At 42.0% G+C, this 18,365-nt stretch overlaps 2 long non-coding RNA genes across 3 annotated transcripts in view; one reads left to right on the top strand and one right to left on the bottom strand.

Annotated features, from left to right (window-relative positions):
- The window catches only part of LOC146396001 (uncharacterized), an 881,025-nt gene that overhangs the window by 94,942 nt on the left and 767,718 nt on the right, over nt 1–18,365 (bottom strand). The window lies entirely within an intron of this gene.
- The window catches only part of LOC110256983 (uncharacterized), a 218,842-nt gene that overhangs the window by 5,157 nt on the left and 195,320 nt on the right, over nt 1–18,365 (top strand). The window contains exons 2-3 of one of the 2 annotated variants that reach the window (XR_014829813.1): nt 4,136–4,958; nt 6,355–8,216. This is a non-coding gene — a long non-coding RNA (uncharacterized LOC110256983). Of the gene's footprint in view, nt 1–4,135; nt 4,959–6,354; nt 8,217–18,365 lie in introns of those variants that run through there. The other variant, XR_014829811.1, reaches the window with a different exon arrangement.

Genomic DNA, 18,365 nt, shown 5'->3' with positions numbered 1-18,365 from the left:
GGTGAGAGCCCTCTTTCTGGTTTATAGGTTGCTGTTGTCTTCTCACTGTGTCCTCATGGAGGAAGGAGAAGGAGAAGAACTTGCAAAAGCAGGAGCACTAGCTCTTGTGTTTCTTTCTTTTTCTTTTCTTTTTTTCTTTTTGCTCTTTAGGGCCGCACCTGTGGCATGTGGAGGTTCCCACACTAGGGGTCAAGTCAGAGCTGTAGCCTCTGGCCTATGCCACATCCACAACAACATCAGATCCGAGCCATGTCTGTGATCCAAGCTGAAGGCAACGACAGATCCTTAACCCACTGAGTGAGCCCAGGGATCGAATGTGCAACCTCATGTTTCCTAGTCAGATTTGTTTCCACTGTGCCATGATGGGAACTCCTGTGTTTCTTCTTCTTCTTTTTTTTTTTTTTCCATTTCTTGTGCTGCTCCCAGGGCCTATGGAGGTTCCCAGGTTAGGCCTCAAATCAGAGCTGTAGCCACCGGCCTACACCACAGCCACAGCAACACAGGGTCCGAGCCGTGTCTACGACCTACATCACAGCTCACGGCAATGACAGATCCTTAACCCACTGAGCAAGGCCAGGGATCGAATCCACAACCTCATGGTTCCTAGTCAGATTCGTTAATCACTGAGCCATGACGGGAACTCCCTGTGTTTCTTCTTTATAAGGACACTAATCCCATCATGGGGACTTTACCTTCATGACCTAATTACCTCCTAAAGGCCCACCGCATTGGGGAGCAGGGTTTCAGTAAATGAATTTGGGGGATATATAAATATGCAGCCCATAACACCTACCTATCCCAGGGATTAACTTTACTGCCCATCTCTCTTTTTGCTGTTCTCCTCTCTTTATTAATGGTATTGATCCTCTTTTTTAGTACTATCTCTGCTTTCTTCTAGATCCTTCCCTCTTTCATTTCCGTCTCCCTCCCATAAGGTTTTGTAGCACTGAGCTGCGGAACTTCCTGAGGGACTTTGTGAAGTGTACCCATTGCTCTCCCTGCAGTGGCTAATTTCCCTGGAAAAGATGTGAATGGTGTACATGCCTGAGAACCCTAAGGGAATTTGTATATGCCTCCTGGAAGATGGAAGTAGTGGTCAGATCTTAATAGTGTGTTGAGGAGTTTCCCTTGTGGCACAGCAGAAATGAATCTGACTAGGAACCATGAGGTTGCAGGTTTGATCCCTGGCCTTCCTCAGTGGGTTAAGGATCTGGCATTGCCGTGAGCTGTGGTGTAGGTCACAGAAGGCGGCTCGGATCTGGCGTTGCTGTGGCTCTGGTATAGGCTGGAGGCTACAGCTCTGAATGGACCCCTAACCTGGGAACCTCCATATGCCACAGGTGCAGCCCTAAAAGTACAAAAAAGGCAATAGATAAATAGATAGATAGGTAAATAAATAGTGTGTTGACATGATGGGATGGATCACACCCTCCTCCCAACACACACACACACACACACACACACACACACACACACACACAGATGATTTAAGGGGTGAGGAGGTGATTTGAAACTAGAAGTATTAATGAATCCTACACAATGACTATTCTCTCTATCAGGCAAGTCCCAACTTGGAAATTTTAAAGGGCTAAAACCTTTGTAATAAGTCTTTTACAAATGACTTTCTTGTATTCCCTAGTCACATCTTTTGGGGTGACTAGAGAAATACAGGGATATCTGTAATCTTGTCTGCCTAGCATCTCATTCCCTTCAAGTAATAGCACCACTATCTTATGGAACTGCCCACTTATTCTTAGGCCATATGGGTTCAGAGAGAGCTGATCTCACCCTTGTCTATAGGGGCAGCATTGGACTTAGGCCTGGCCAATTAGACTATTGTATCCTCTAGCTTCAGTAATTGGTTCAGGATTGGGCAAATGTCTTATCATTCATTGATTCATCTATTCACTCAACAAATAATTATTGTGCACCAGCTATGTGCCTGGTAATGTTTTAGGTGCTGGGGATACTTCACTGGGGGAAAAAAAAAGACAAAAGTTTTTGCCTTCATGAAGTTTACATTCAAATTGTGGGAGGCAGACAATAAACTAAATAAATATAGGATATTACAAGGTGATAGATGGATGCTGTGGAGCAAAACAAAATAGGGGAGTTGGCTGGAAATGCTGGGAGAGGAAGGAGAAAATGCATTTGGAGGGTCCAAGATGGCCTAACTGAAAAAGTTGATATTTGAGCAAAGTCTTGAAGGAAATGAGGGATTGAATGCTAGATATTTTGGGGAACAGGGAATAAGGAAGAGAGAATAGCAAGTGCAGTGACCCTGAAACAGATTCACATCTTGTATATTTGAGCAAGGAAGCCAGTTTGCTAGAAGCAGAGTGAGTGAGAGGTTAAGAGAATTGCAGTAAGGTCTGCGGTAATAGGAGCTATGATCTTATAGGAATTATAGAACATTGCAAGAATTTAGCTTTTTACTGTGACGGGAGAAATCACTGGATAGTTTTGAGCCTTAAATTCTCATAGGTCACTCTGAATTCTTTTATCAGGTAAATCAATCACTTATCTCTGCTTCATTAAGTTCTGCCTTTTTTATTATATATATATATATATGTATATATATATATTTTGTCTTTTTAGGGCCGAACCCGCAGCATATGGAGGTTCCCAGGCTAGGGGTCAAATCAGAGCTGTTGCTGCCGACCTACACCAGAGCCACAGCAACTCCAGGTCTGAGCTGCCTTCTGCAATCTATACCACAGCTCACAGCAACACCAGATCCTTAACCCAATGAGTGAGGCCAGGAATCGAACCCACAACCTCACGGTTCCTAGTTGGATTGTTTCTGCTGCACCACAGTGGGAACTCTGTGCTTCATTAAGTTCTGTTTCTAGAGTTTTGTCTTGCTCATTCATTTGGAACATACTTCTCTGTTTCTTCATTGTCCATGACTCTCTGTGTTGGCTTCTGTGCACTGCATAAAGCAGCCACCTCTTGTAGTTCTTGTGTAGGAGGAGAACCTTATCTTTTGGCTTACCCTAGCTCTTGGTTGTCTCTCAAACTTTTGTGATGGTCTAAACAGCCATCTTTGTCCTTATTGGTTGCAGATGTGCCAGGACTTGTCAGTGTCCCAAAGGGGAGGGTCTCAGTCAGCACCAAAGTGGAGGCTGATTGCATGTTGGGCTTTTAGGCAGCAGCTCTTAAAGTATGCAAATAGGCGTCTTTCAGGGAAAGTCTGAGAGATGGGTGTTTCTATCTGCTACTTCTGCACTGAGCCATAGGAAGATAGATGGTTAAAAACTGTTTGTTTGCTATACTTTACAGCATCACTCTAGTTGCTTGTTAAGAATAGGTTATAAGGGGACGAGAATAGAAATAGGGATACTCTTAGATTATTAGAGTAATTAAGTTTACATAGGATTGTATCTTAGACCTGAGGGAAGATAGCTGAGAAGCTGATGAGAAAAAGTTAAATTCTGGATATGTTTTGATGGCAGAGCCAACAGGATTTCCTGTCAGGTTGAACATGTGGGACAAGAGAAAGAAAGGAGTCAAGGGTGATTTATGAGGTAATACACTCAAAGATAGAATTAATGAGTCTAGGAGTTCCCGTCGTGTCTCAGTGGTTAATGAATTAGGAACCATGAGGTTGCGTGTTTGATCCCTGGCCTTGCTCAGTGGGTTAAGGATCTGGCTTTGCTGTGAGCTGTGGTATAGGTCGAAGATGTGGCTCAGATCCCGCCTTGCTGTGGCTCTGGTGTAGGCTGGCAACTGCAGCTCCAATTCGACCCTTGGCCTGGGAACCTCCATATGCCATGGGTGTGGCCCTGGAAAAGACAAAAAAAGACAAAACAAACAGAAAAAGAATTAATGAGTCTAGGAGTTCCCATCGTGGCTCAGCAGAAACAAATCCCACTAGTATCCATGAGGATGCGGGTTCGATCCCTGGCCTCACTCAGTGGGTTAAGCATCCAGTATTGCGGTGAGCTGTGGTGTAGGTTGCAGACACCGCTCAGATCCCATGTTGCTGTGGCTGTGACATAGGCCAGCAACTGTAGTTCCTAGCCTGGGAACTTCCTTATGCCACATGTGCGGACCTAAAAAGCAAAAAAATAAAAATGAAAAATAAAAAATAAAGCATTTATGAATCTAAATTCTGAATCTTTTGTTTAAACAGTTGGAAAGCCAGACTGTTGAAATGAAGGAAGGAAGTCTACAGTTTCTTATCGCCTTCTTATCATCATGAGGAGCCCCAGAATTGGAGCCAACTGGGAGGGAAGCAGAGCCAATAGATCACAAGCAAAAGACCAAGTCCTGATGACAAACATTTGTGCTCCTTGATCAAGGTAGGCTCAAGCCCCTGGGTGTTTCAGTTACGAGAGCCTAAACTCTTTTCGTACTTAAGCAAATTGGATTGGGTTTCTGTTACTACAAGCAAAAGAGCCCCAACTACTATACCCCAGGAATAGATCAAAGGCATGTATCTTTCAGGTGAAAAGTTAGTCATCAAGACAATGAGGATTTGGAGTTCCCTGGTGGTTCAGTGGGTTAAATACCCAGTGTTGTCACTGCTGTGGCTCAGGTCGCTACTGTGGTGTGAGTTCAATCCCTGACCCAGGAATTTTCATTTGCTGTGGACATGGCCAAAACAAACAAAACAGACAATGAGGCTTTGCTCCTCCTTAGAGGATGAGCAGTCTCATCCTCTGCCCCAGGTGCTGAAGTGCCTTGAGAAGGAAATGGTGAGAGACTACAGGTCCTTCAGAGGCCTTTCTTAAAACTTCTCTTGGAATTCCCAACGTGGCTCAGCAGTAACAAATCTGACTAGTATCCATGAGGATGTGGGCTCGATCCATGGCCTTGCTCAATGGGTTAAGAATCCAGCATTACCGTGAGTTGTGGTGTAGGTTGCAGATGCACAGAGTTCACTTCATGGCTCAGCTGTTAACAAATCCGACCAGGATCCATGAAGTTGTGGGTTCGATGCCTGGCCTTGCTCAGTGGGTTAAGGATCCGGAGTTACTGTGAGTTGTGTTGTAGGTTGCAGATGCGGCTCGGATCCTGAGTTTCTGTGGCTGTGGTTTAGGTCGGCAGCTGTAGCTCCAAATCAACTCCTAGACTGGGAACTTCCATGTGCCAGGCGGCCCTAAAAAGAAAAAAAGAAAAAAAGCACAATCTTAGAGGAAAAATACTTTGTAAATTAATCAAGGAATAGGGGTTGACAGTCTTAAATGTAATTCAGGTGTTCCTTCTCTCTCCTTTGCTATATGGAGCAGCTGAAGTGGCATACTTCTCAGCTTGGGTTCCCTTCCTCCTCAGAGCTCTGCTCAAATAAAAATTCTCCCTATAAAAGGAATCTTGGTATGAATAACTAAGCAGTCATTTTTCCTGCTCCCACGTTATTAAATATAAATGGAAGAAACCATGTACTAAGAAAAGTGCTTTTATTTACAGTTATTCAGCTAAGCAAACAAAATATGCTGGTTTGCCATGTGGCATATCTATCTTAGGTACATTCTTTGACTGCCAAAAGCATACATAAAAATTAGAAAACAGAGTAAAAAGAAGTAGTTTAGAAAGAGACAGATGAGGCTTTATGGGTGGACATGATGTTCTACTCCTTTAATGGACTTTTTTTCTGGTCTTTTGTTTATATATTTTATTATTATTATTTTTTCCGGCAGTGGAAGTTCTCAGGCCAGGGATTGAACCCCAGCCACAATGGCAGCCTGAGAAACTGCAGTGACAATTCCAGATTCTTAACCCACTCTGTTACAAGGGAACTCCTATTTGTTTGTTTATTTCTATTGTGGTAAAATGTATATAACATAAAACATACCATTTTAACTTTGTTTTTTCTTTTTAGGGCCACATCCGTGGCATATGGAGGTTCCCAGGTTAAGGGTTGAATCAGAGCTGTAGCTGCCGGCCTACACTACAGCCACAGCAACACAGGATCCATGTCTGTGACCTACATCACAGCTCACAGCAATGCCACATCCTTAACCCACTGAGCAAGGCCAGGAATCGAACCTGCTTCCTTGTAGATCCTAGTTGGGTTTGTTAACCACTGAGCCACAATGGAAACTCCCATTTTAACTGTTTTTAGCATACAACTGAATGACATTAATTTTATTCACAATTATGTTGCAACCATTATTGCTATCTCTTTCCAAAATGTTCCTATTACTGTAAGCAGACCCCTGTACCCACTAAGCAATGAGTCCCCCTTCCTCCTCCTTGTGGCCCTGGTAACCTCTAATCCATTTCCTGTCTCTATGAATTTATCTGTCATTTTTCAAAAGGTGAACTTGAAGAGTTCCCATCATGGCTCAGTGGTTAAGGAATCCTATTAGGAACCATGAGGTTGCAGGTTTGATCCCTGGCCTCACTCAGTGGGTTAAGGATCTGGCGTTGCCATGCACTGTTGTGTAGGTCAAAGACATGGTGAGGATCTGGCATTGCTGTGGCTGTGGCGTAGGCCAGTGGCTACAGCTCTGATTAGACCCCTAGCAGGGGAATCTCCATATGCCATGAGTGCGGCCCTAGGAAAGACAAAAATAATAATAATAAATAAATAAAAGGTGAACTTTGGTGGCTATGCAGATGGGAATGTCTTAAGGAATGCACAGGAACAAGACTTCATTTTTTTTCCTCAGGTAATTTAATGGGATAACATTTTGAAAACCATTATTGTGACTTTGTTTTTTGCTTTCTCAAAACACAGTCTTTGCTCTACTTGGCAGAGGTGTTGATCTAGCTGGCAAAACTGGGAAATTAGGGTTTGTGATGAAAAGGATACAAAAAGAAAAAGCTACATGATATTCACCTCTGAAAGCTTCTGAAAGCAAAAGCAGTATTATGCATGTCAGTAGTCTTGTAAGCTGAGTTTTAATCTTAAGAGAGGATCCTTCCAAATTTCATTACCATTTACTGGCTGAATCAAGAAGGAGCAGCTCACAAAGTTCTGAGGCATAGAGAGGATACTCTTCTGTTTGTATTAGCAAAGCCAAAAGTCTTGCTACTCAAGAGCAGAAGGAGGGGGAGTAGTTAGGTTAAGGTTGCCAACAAGTAATAAAAGTACTCCAGATAACAGTGGACAAGGGAGAAGTGTGTTTCTTTATCACATTCTTGAGGTCTTTTAGTTTGCAAGGTTTTCAGTTCGAGTTTGGCATGGCATTCCATGAGACTTGAGACTTAGGCTCATCCTGCTTTGCTATCTGCTGTGCTTCATGCCAGAAAGTAAATCCACATTGCAGCTAGCAGGCAGGAGAAAAGGCGGACAGAGGGTACCTCACCTTCCTTTAAGGACCCTTCCTCTGAATTGCCCACAGAATGTGTGTTCATATCCTGTGGGCAAAACTTAGTCACATGGCCATAACTAACTGTAAGGGGCCAGAAAATGGGAGCCGTGTCATTATGGAAGAAGGGACATTCAGATATTGGGGATAATTAGCACTTTCTGGCACAAAAAGGGAGGTAGTTTTAAGATGGAGGGGAGTACCGAGTGGAAGGCCATAGCAGGGTGCTCTGGACAGCCCAAGGGCTACCCTGTGGGAGGTGATTGGGTGTCAGGGGCATGTTCTGAGTACATCAAGAGCCTCGGAAATGGATATTGATAACTATGAATGTAACAAAGAAGTGTTCTCAATCTTATAACCTTGGCTAAGACAGGTCTTATCCTGTCTTTATCACAAACTGTGTGGGAAATGGCTTCTTCCTTCAGAAATTGAGCCACAGGTGGGAAGGGAACATGTTGGATATCTCTTCATCATGCTGCCTGAAGAGCCTGGAGATAGGGCTAAAGGGAGTAGGAAAGGCCTTAACCAGAACCGCTGATACAGGATGTGGACCTGTGGGCTGCTGAGGGATCTGTCTCTGGGGAGTAGCAGCAGGTGAAGATGTGTACCTTGAGACACATCTCATGTCTTCAGTTTCAGAGGGACTCTGCTTTGCTCTAGCCTTCAATTTATGACATGTGGGTACAGAGGCCACATTGTATGATGATTTACAGCAAGAATTTGGGAGCCAAACTGTTCAGATTTGAGCACCAGCCCTACCTTTTGCTATCTCTGTAACCTGGGACAAGTTACTTAATCACTCGTGTATGGAAGAAGACAATACTAGTACCTGCCTCAGACTACAGGACTGCAGGATGTAAACAGGACCAGAGATATATTCTCATTATATAGTTCGATACGGTTCGTCCTACCAAACCAAGTGGAGAATGCTTGTACCTTACAAAAAAAAAAAAGAAAGAGTTCCTGTCGTGGCTCAGCAGTTAATGGAATCTGACTAGCATCCATAAGGACGCATCCTGGCCTTGCTCAGTGGGTTAAGGATTTGGCATTGCTGTGAGCTGTGGTATATGTCACAGATGTGGCTCGGGTCCTGAGTGGCTATGGTGTAGGCTAGCAGCCTAAAACCAAAAAAAAAAAAAAAAAGGCTTGTGTGATTCTACTTTGTCCCTACAGCTTGGTGTATAGTGTCTCTCCTATTATGTCAGATTTCTTACCTGCAATCATGTATTGTCTTTTTTTAACAAGGTTTTAAAACAAGGATTAAATTAATTAAAACACGATACAGAAATAAGTTAGCTATTATATATTATTATTATAACTCATGACAAAGTAGAAAAAATGGCTGCAAAAAATAGAACTCTAAAGAATCTACTTAGGCTTAGAAAATATGTGTATCTTGATTCTTCATAGAGGTTGATGTAGCATGATGTAGATAGTGATAGCCTATAATCCTTTCAAAAGTTAATAGATGAATAAATATGCTTTCAGTTGTGTTACCAGTTCATGCAATGGAAACAACCTTAAATCCATATGAAATGACAGACATAAATGGGGTGAAGGCTGAGTCAATGAATTATTTTTACAGTTGAGCAATATTAAATCCAAATGTTATTCTGCCATTTATATGACAAATCTATGCTTTTGGTTAGTCCCTTGCAGCAATTATGACAGTCACAAAACTGCAAGTAGAAAACAAAGTGCAATTCAGATTATTCATGGGAGTAAATGTAAGAGAACAAAGAAAGACCATTAGGAAGAAATCTGGCATAATAGGAGGGACAAGATAAAGGGTTGTTGTGGTGAAGTATAAGGAACCTTGAATGATCTCTCTCTATCATTTCCTTTTTGCAAAATGCAAGCAATCTCCATTTGGTAGGGCTAACCATGTTGAACCTACAGTGATAACACATCTTTGGTCTTGTTTACATCCTGCTGTTTATTCATCGAGCCTGCTAACTAGCATATAGTATATTTACTTCAAGCTTACAGTATCAAGTATGAATTATGTTCAGTCTAAATATTACCACAGGTGTTTTAAAGTTGTAGTTAGAACATTTTAAACACTATTTATTAAATATACTAGTGAAGCTAGATGAATTTTTTTCAGTTTATGTCTCAGATTTCTTCTATATATATATATATATATATATTTTTGGTCTTTTGTCTTTTTAGGACCGCACCCGCAGCATATGGAGATTCCGAGGCTAGGGGTCCGGCCTATGCCAGAAGATCCGAGCTGCTTCTGCAACCTACACCACAGCTCATGGCAACGCTGGATCCTTAACCCACTGAGCGAGGCCAGGGATCGAACCCACAACCTCATGGTTCCTAGTCGGCTTCATTTCCGCTGCGCCACGACAGGAACTCCTAATTTTTATGATTTTAATTATCTACATGTTATATTCTTATGTAGTTTTTTTTAGCAGGTTAATTATGTCTTGGTGAGATATTCCTTAAATCAAATGATACCATATGAACTGTATGAAAAGGATAATTATTCTAATACCTTGTGATTTAGATTTAAAGCAGTTTTAATTGAGTTCTGGAAAGAAAAATTATATATTACTTCATTTTTTTAAATTTTGGATTTATCTTAAGCATTAACTATTACTATTAGGTATAAGACAATTTAAAAAACAGAAAGTGGAGTTCCTGTCATAGCTCAGTGGTTAACGAATCCGACTAGGAACCACAAGGTTGCGGGTTCGATCCCTGGCCTTGCTCAGTGGGTTGAGGATCCGGTGTTGCTGTGAGCTGTGGTGTAGGCTGAAGACATGCCTGGGATCCCAAGTTGCCATGGCTGTGGTGTAGACCGGCAGCTACAGCTCCAATTAGACCCCTAGCCTGGGAAGTTCCATATGCCATAGGTGTGGCCCTGGAAAAGACAAAAATAAATAAATAAAATAAATAAAAAACAGAAAGTGGGGCGTTCCCGCTGGGCTCAGCAGAAACGAATCTGATTAGCATCCATGAGGATGCTGCTTAGATCCCTGGCCTTGCTCAGTGGGTTAAGGATCCTTGCCATTGCTGTGGCTATGGCGTAGGCCAGCAGCTACAGCTCTGATTCGACCCCTGGTCTGGGAATCTCCATATTGCCATGGATGTGGCCCTAAAAAGTAATAAATAAATAAATAAATGACAGAAATTATTACTAAATAGTAGGGCAGTAAAAATGTTTTGGGGGCAGGGGAAGGGAAGGTTCAAATACACCTGCAACCTCATGGTTCCTATTCGGATTCGTTAACCACTGAGCTATCACAGAACTCCACTTTCTGTTTTTTAAATTGTCTTATACCTAATAGTAATAGTTAATGCTTAAGATAAATCCAAAATTTAAAAAAATGAAGTAATACATAATTTTTCTTTCCAGAACTCAACAGTTCAACAGTGACTCAAAGAGCCTAATAAAAAATTGTTTTGCACTGAGCACCTCAAAATGTGCTAATATTCAGAACACTTGATTCTGAGATTCTGACTTACCCCAAATTTTGAACCCTCAATTTAAAACGATTTTGAGTTTTTTCTCCTTTTGCCAAAAAATGACCTCGATCTCTCAATTTTGAAATTACATCTTCCTTGGTCTAGACCTTACAATAAGTAACAAAAACTGGGCACATACTGGTATTACTACTAAGTTAGAATTGTATCTGATAGTTAACCTGAGTTAAGTTTCTAAAATGCAAAAAGTTGACTCTCTCTCAATGAGTGTTGCTATTTACTGAAAGGTAAAACAGTGTTACATGGTGTAGCTGAGGGGGTAGATAATCATATTTGCAGCTGGTGGGTGCTCACCCCTCCACTGAATCAGACCCCATGACCCTGCGTATCCATTCTGCTCTCAGGAAGCACTTTGGGTCAGTTAATTCCAGACTAGGTACTCATATTGTTGTTCCAGTAAACTAGCAACACAGAGCCTTGTAAACCAAGACTGTAGGTGGTCTGTGAAGTCTTTTTCAGTGTTGCTTTTTATTGACTGCCTATCATTGATCAAGCCAGCCCTGCAGGCGGCCACTGAGGTATATCCAGTGGGGTCTATCTCAGCCCTACCCTTCTTGAGTTCTTTTGGCTGGTCTAATAATTCAATTGACACAAGACAAATTAACAGGAGAAAAAAAAACTTGTGTATATGGTGGTCTCATAGAAATAGAATTCCCTCCAAAAGTACAAAAGCAGGCAGCTTTTATACTTTTGAGACAAACATAAATTTGTGAAGAATTGACAAGACAAAGAAATGTAGGCTTGGGTGTTTAATTAGTGAAGAATATGACAGTTTTAGCTTGGGGTAGTCAATTAGTAAAGAAGTAACAAGCTTTGTTACTGGCTTTCTGGCCCTGAATTCCCTATCTCTGGTGTTAAGGATGTCTCTCTACCTCCAGATACAGGGTGTGTACCTTTCACATGGGAGATTTATTTTCTGTTTTCAGAGGGCCAGGGATTGAACCTGAGTCCTCATGGATGCTAGTCAGGTTCATTAACCACTGAGCCATCATGGGAACTCCTCTGATTATTGATACAACATACTATTGAGGTGGCAAAAAGAAACAGGAAAATTTTGAGAGTATGTAAAATGAAGCACTTTTTGGAGAAGGATGAAACTCAAATGAGGCCTCATCTTTATTGATGAAACTTCCTTCATTTACACCATAATTATTAACCATATTAATATTTATGCAGGATTGATTTTTGTTTTAATTTGTATCACTCAAATCATACTATTCACACATAGGAAATAAGGTCATGTTTACAGTTTGTATTACAGTAAATAAAAGCAACTCTCAGGGTTCCCATTGTGGCTCAGTGGTTTATGAGCCCGACTAGTATCCATGAGGGCATGGGTTAAATCCATGGCCTTGCTCAATGGGTTGGGGATCTGGTATTGCTGTGAGCTGTGGTGCAGGTCACAGATATGGCTTGGATGCCATTTTGCTGTGGCTGTGGCATAGGCCAGCAGCTACAACTCCAATTCAACTCCTAGCCTGGTAACTTCCATATACCGTGGGTGCAGCCCTAAAAAGACAAAAGACAGAAGACAAAAAAAAAAAAAAAAAAGCAACTCGGGTGATTTTCCTACCTTCATAATTAGTTGAGTCTCAAATGTACATAGATATTAAATATATCATTGAAGTTGAGTGTTTTTTGTAGACAAATCTGAAAGGCTTGCTTAAGTGTCTCTCTCTTTTTTTTTTTTTTTTTTTTGTCTTTTTAGGGCGGCACCTGAAGCATATGGAGGTTCCCAGGCTAGGGGTCGAATCGGAGCTACAGCTGCTGGCCTACACCACAGCCACAGCAATGTGGGATCCGAGCCATGCCTGTGACCTACATGACAGCTCATGGAAATGCCAGATCCTTAACCCACCGATCAAGGCTAGGGATCAAACCCGTGTCCTCATGGATCCCAGTCAGTTTTGTTAGTGCTGAGCCATGACGGGAACTCCAAAACTTGCTTAAGTCTTGCTGTAGTTTTTGAACATTCTTTATGCTATTTGGTAATAAAATACTCATTTCTATAATATAATCCTTGATATTGCAGTGCTCTGATGGACAAGACACCATCTCAGCTAAAAGGAATATGTGTTCGGAAGTTCTCAGGCTAGAGTTCTATGTCAGACACTTCAGTTTTGTTCATGTTTTAGTGATGGCACACCTTTGAGAACTGAAAAGAGTCTTTCAGCATGGTGATGGAAAGGACAGACACCAGGCTATTTTTAGTTGTTAAGAACATCACATTCTAGCCAACACATTTCTTTACATGATAGTATTAGCCAAGTCTCAGGGTGTCATGAAAATATCCTTTAATGTGTGAAGCAAAGAGTATTTTTGAAACATGTTCATAAAGTTAAATTCCTAAATAGTAAAAAAAAAAAAATTAAAAAATAGATATCTAAAGTTTCACAAGAACCTTTGCTCGTTCCTTTGAGAACCTGTTTTACTAGAGTTAAGTAATTCTCATATAAGAAAGGTACAGCCATCTCCCTCATTCCTGGCTCTCTGTCAGTTTCAGCCTTTGACTGTGCTATTTCCTCTTCTGTGAGCTTCAATTTCTAGGCAATGAAGATAACAAGGTCAGAACAGCATGGCTTCTCATCTCCACTGGTATTTAAAATCTCAGAGGAGGCTGGAAATTTACGTAGATTAAGAGCCTGCTAGTTGCCAAAAGTGTTTGCATACCTTATTTTAATTAATCCTTTTATTGGTCATAAGTGGGTTTATTGGAGTTCCCATGGCTCAGTGGTTAACGAATCTGACTAGGAACCACGAGGTTGCGGGTTCAATCCCTGGCCTTGCTAAGTGGGTTAAGGATCCAGTGTTGCTGTGAGCTGTGGTGTAGGTTGCAGACACGGCTCGAATCCCAAGTTGGCTCTGGCGTAGGCCAGTAGACACAGCTCCGATTCAACCCCTAGCCTGGGAACCTCCATATGCCATGGGAGGGCCCAAGAAATTGCAAAAAAAAAAAAAAAAAGTAACTTTATTGTCTCCATTTTAGAGACTAGGATACTATGTATCAGAGAAGCTAAGTAGCTTGTTTAAGATCATATGGCTACTAAGATTAAGACAGGAAGTGAGGAGTTCCCGTGTCGTGGCGCAGTGGTTAACGAATCCGACTAGGAACCATGAGGTTTTGGGTTTGGTCCCTGCCCTTGCTCAGTGGGTTAACGATCCGGCATTGCCCGTGAACTGTGGTGTAGGTTGCAGACGCGGTTCGGATCCCGCGTTGCTATGGCTCTGGCGTAGGCCGGTGGCTACAGCTCCGATTCAACCCCTAGCCTGGGAACCTCCATATGCCGCTCCCAACAACAACAACAATAACAAAAGACAAAAGACCAAAAAAAAAAAAGACAGGAAGTGAGCAGTAGATCTGAAAAAAAAACACAGAGTGTGCTGTAAAATATCTCACTCCGTAAGCAGCGTACCCCATCTTTCTCCTGAGCCCTGCCACGTGGACAATAGCAGTAGCAACAGCTTAGGCAGCTCTGGGCTTCTGTGCAGGACGAAGGTAACTACCATCCAGTAGAAGCTTTAATTTTTTGAAATAAAGGCCATGATCTTCCCAGTATACTTCAAATAAAATGCCATATAAATTTTAAGGCATGATATGGACTTTCTTCTTTTATTGGAGATATTGTAGTGAAAATTCTCCATATGGAGTTGGTATGGCTTATTCTACAGAGCCACATGGGGCACCTGTCCCAGAGCTGCTCTCTCTTCTGGTGACCTCATAGAAGCCTGGCTGGCTTTCAAACCATTCCCCATTTGGTTCTCTCAATTAACAGGCAATTTGTTTCTTGAAACTCAGAACTGGCTTTCAGTAAAGACTTTTTTTCTCCCAAAGTGGTGTGAAATTTAGATGCTAATTGTGTTTTGCTCATCTAATTAGATGTGTTAGTTAAGGCGTATAAAATAAGCCACTAGCTACTTCCTCACAAGATACAGTATATCTCTCAAACTGAAGAGCAAAATGGCATAAATTGTAATCAAAATAGTGTACGATATCATTTCATTCTAGAAGAATAAATTACTTCCCAGGGCTCTCCCTGAGAAATTAAATTGGAAAATTGGCTAAATCCTCAAATTCTCTGTACCTCCTCATCAATAAGAGAAGCAAAGCAAGTATTTTGTAATACATGATTTCAAATGAAGCTATAATTATCACCCAGTAACCTCTCACCATGTAATTTCTAACCATTCCTTGCCATATAATTCTTTATACCACTCTGCTTTGATACTTCTCTGCTCAAAAAAATCTCTGTAGAATAAGCCACTGAATGTCAATAATCAATTCCTTGGTTAGATTACATAATAAGGTAACAAAACAAAAATTGCTGCACAACAAAGCCTTTGATCTCTCATCAGAGGTGTATGTAGCCACTCACCCCAGATACCAGTATGTCATTTTCGGTCAACAAGCACTGCTGACACCACCCCTAGAAGCTTATGAGAAGGCCTCCAGGCCTAAACGGAACCTGGACTGTTCACTCAACTACCTACAGTAAGATTTGCAATTCTGTGATTCTTCTGAGAACAAGTCCTTTTCTAGACCCTGCTCTGGCTTCCTGGGACCTCTGAATTCCTTGCCCCAACAGCTTGGAGCACATGCAGTGTCCCCTCCCTAAATGTCTCCTCCCTACTGTGTGCTACCCCCCTGGTGCAGGCTCTTTAGATGAATGGGCTGGAATGTCCAGGAGAATAGTCCAGAGCCCTTCTTGGTGTGGGTTGGAGCAGGAGGTGGAAAGAGGAGGAGGGGGTGGCCAGTAGACTGTGGCCTACGTTTGTACTGTTGCCCCCCAGGCCCTGCAAATATTACCTGTTTCCCTGCCTGGGACTAGAGTGGGCTTGCTTCATCTCCCAAGGGACCAGGCCTATGATGGAAAGTGATTGCTGCACATAGAAACTGAAATTGTCACCCTCTTAGAGTTTGCCTAATTAACCATTTTGCTAATACTCCTATTTTCTTGTGGAAGTTGCCCATTTAAGTGCCCTGATAGATTTATACAATTGCCCTAGGATATATTTTGACTTAAGCCTCAGATTATTTATATATCATGCATTACATGGAACAGAGAAGCCAGTTCCCTGCTCACCCCTGTGTGGTATAACTAGCCAGAAGGGATGCTGCTTTTTTCTCAGACTATAATATATTTCCATTTAAGTGAGCAAAGATCCTTGTGCTATACAAGCAGAATGAAAGCCGGGGCATTCCATTTGATTACTGTAGTTAATATATCATGGTACTTTGGAGAATTTAGGGAAAGACTTGTCAGAGAAAATGGGAGGTTTTTTTTTTTTTTTTTGGTTTGTTTTTTGTTTGTTTGTTTTAACACATAGCTTAGCTATACCCATTCTACAAACTTTGTGTTCCCTATTGTGGGTGGCCTCTGGAATGTAACTTCAGCTCTTCTTTGCTTAGCAGCTTGGAGTCTGCTCATTGCATACAGCATTCAGAGGTCAGTCAGAGGCTTGGGTAGGATTTGTGGTCCCTCACTCTGGCTCTCTCCTTTCTCTCCTCATCCCCATTACCTGTGGTTGCTCCAAACTCTGTTTTCTGCTTCTCCTGTACAGATTTCTTTTCTTTTCTTTTTCCTTTTTCTTTTTTTCTTTCTTTCTTTTTCTTTTTCTTTTCTTTTTTTTTTTTTTTTTTGTCTTTTTAGGGCCACACCTGTGGCATACAGAGGTTCACAGGCTAGGGGTCTAATTGGAATTGTTGCTGCCAGCCTACTCCACAGCCACAGCAATGCCAGATCTGAGCCACGTCTGTGACCTACACCACAGCTCACGGCAACACCAGATCCTCGACCCACTGAGCAAGGCCAGGGATCAAACCTGCATCCTCACGGATGCTAGTCAGATTCGTTTCTGTTGAGCCTCGATGGTAACTCCAGAGATGGTTTTCTTGTCCTCTGAACCTTATGATAGACTGTATCGGAGACACCTTATGCACTTCATCAGATTCCTTCTCCCCTGGCAGAGCTGGTTACTTTGTCTTAGCTGACGCAAGTGACTGACTACCCTGGGGCCTGAATGAATCTGCTACCTGGGGCTGACTAGTCGCTTATCTGGGATGTTGGCTCTTCCCAGCTGCTGCTCAGCCAGTCATTTGGAGTTTCTGGCTCCTCCTACCACTTTGGGACATGCATGAAACACTATGCTTAAGAGCATGATATCTGGCTTCCCAAATGGCTGCCAAAGAATCTGGATGATGCAATGCAGTGGGCTGGGTGTTAACTCACATGGAATGAATTTTGATCAGTAGAAATAGTAGAGTGTGGCAGATCAATCATCACCCTCCTTCCTCCTTTTCCTTAACCTACTACCCCATGGCACAGTTTTTCCATACAGCATAACTATTCATAGCTTCCCATTCTTTCCTGCCTCTCCTCCCTTTTTCTTCACTCTCACTGCCCTTGGTTTATACCTAACAAATAAAAAGCCAAGAACATTCAATTTCCCTTAGACTCTGTTTTCTAGTAAACTGGACTAAAACATAAGTCTGCTATATGAATCAGAAAAAATAAGTTCCTCAGAGTATGTAAGGTACAGATGCAGGTGACCTTAGGAATAACTGATATAGACCTATTTTTATACTGTCTTCAGATTGCCTGCATGATAATTACTTCAATAAGATTTTAGGAGCACTGTGGCACTAAGATGTAAATTTCGTCTCTTTTCCCCTCAGTCTCCTAAGACCTTTCTCTTTTATCCTAATTAATCAAGAATTTATTGAGAATCTAGTGTATGTCCAGCACTGTGCAAAGCTTTGGAAATGTTTAACGGTCTTGAGAACCCTTACTGTCCTCTATCTTCATAATATAGTTAGAGCAGGGAGATAATATCCAAGTGCTGACTTGTGTGGTCTACATTAAAGTGCTGTCCTTAGAAAAGTAGGGATATAATTGAAAGTTTCAAATATCCAGGAAGACTTCATGATGGAGACGAAACTTCTAAGCGACTTTTTTTTTTTTTTTTTTTTTTTTTTGCTTTTAGGGCGGCACCTGTGGCATATGGAAGTTCCCTGGCTAGGGGTTGAATTGGAGCTACAGCTGCTGGCCTACACCACAGCCACAGCCATGCGGGATCTGAGACTTGTCTGTGACCTACACCACAGCTCACAGCAATGCCAACCAGATCCTTTAACCCACTAAGCAAGGCCAGGGATCAAAACTGCCTCCTCATGGATCCTAGCTGGGCTTGTTACTGCTGAGCCACAACGGGGACTTCCTGAATGATGCTTTAAAAAATGGATAGTATCTGGAGATCCCGTTGTGGCACAGTGATTAATGAATCCGACTAAGAACCATGAGGTTGCAGATTCGATTCCTGGCCTTGCTCAGTGGGTTAACGATCCGACATGGCCGTGAGCTGTGGTGTAGGTTGCAGACGAAGCTTGGATCCCGAGTTGCTGTGGCTCTGGCGTAGGCTGGTGGCTATAGCTCTGATTCAACCCCTAGCCTGGGAACCTCCATATGCCATGCGCGCAGCCCTAAAAAGCAAATAAAAAAATAAATAGCATATTCAGGCTATAGGATAATTTACACAAGACTGAAAACTGAGATAATAATTCACTTTATTTTTATTTTTATTTTTTTTAGCTGTGTCTGTGGAAGTTCCCAG

This window comes from Sus scrofa, chromosome 15 (genome assembly GCF_054392235.1).
Source record: "Sus scrofa isolate SSC_HxYL_T2T_F1_AM1 chromosome 15, Sscrofa_HxYL_maternal_Yorkshire_Landrace_v2.0, whole genome shotgun sequence".
In the NCBI taxonomy this organism is placed as follows: Eukaryota; Metazoa; Chordata; class Mammalia; order Artiodactyla; family Suidae; genus Sus; species Sus scrofa.
This window is presented reverse-complemented; position numbering and strand designations above follow the sequence as displayed.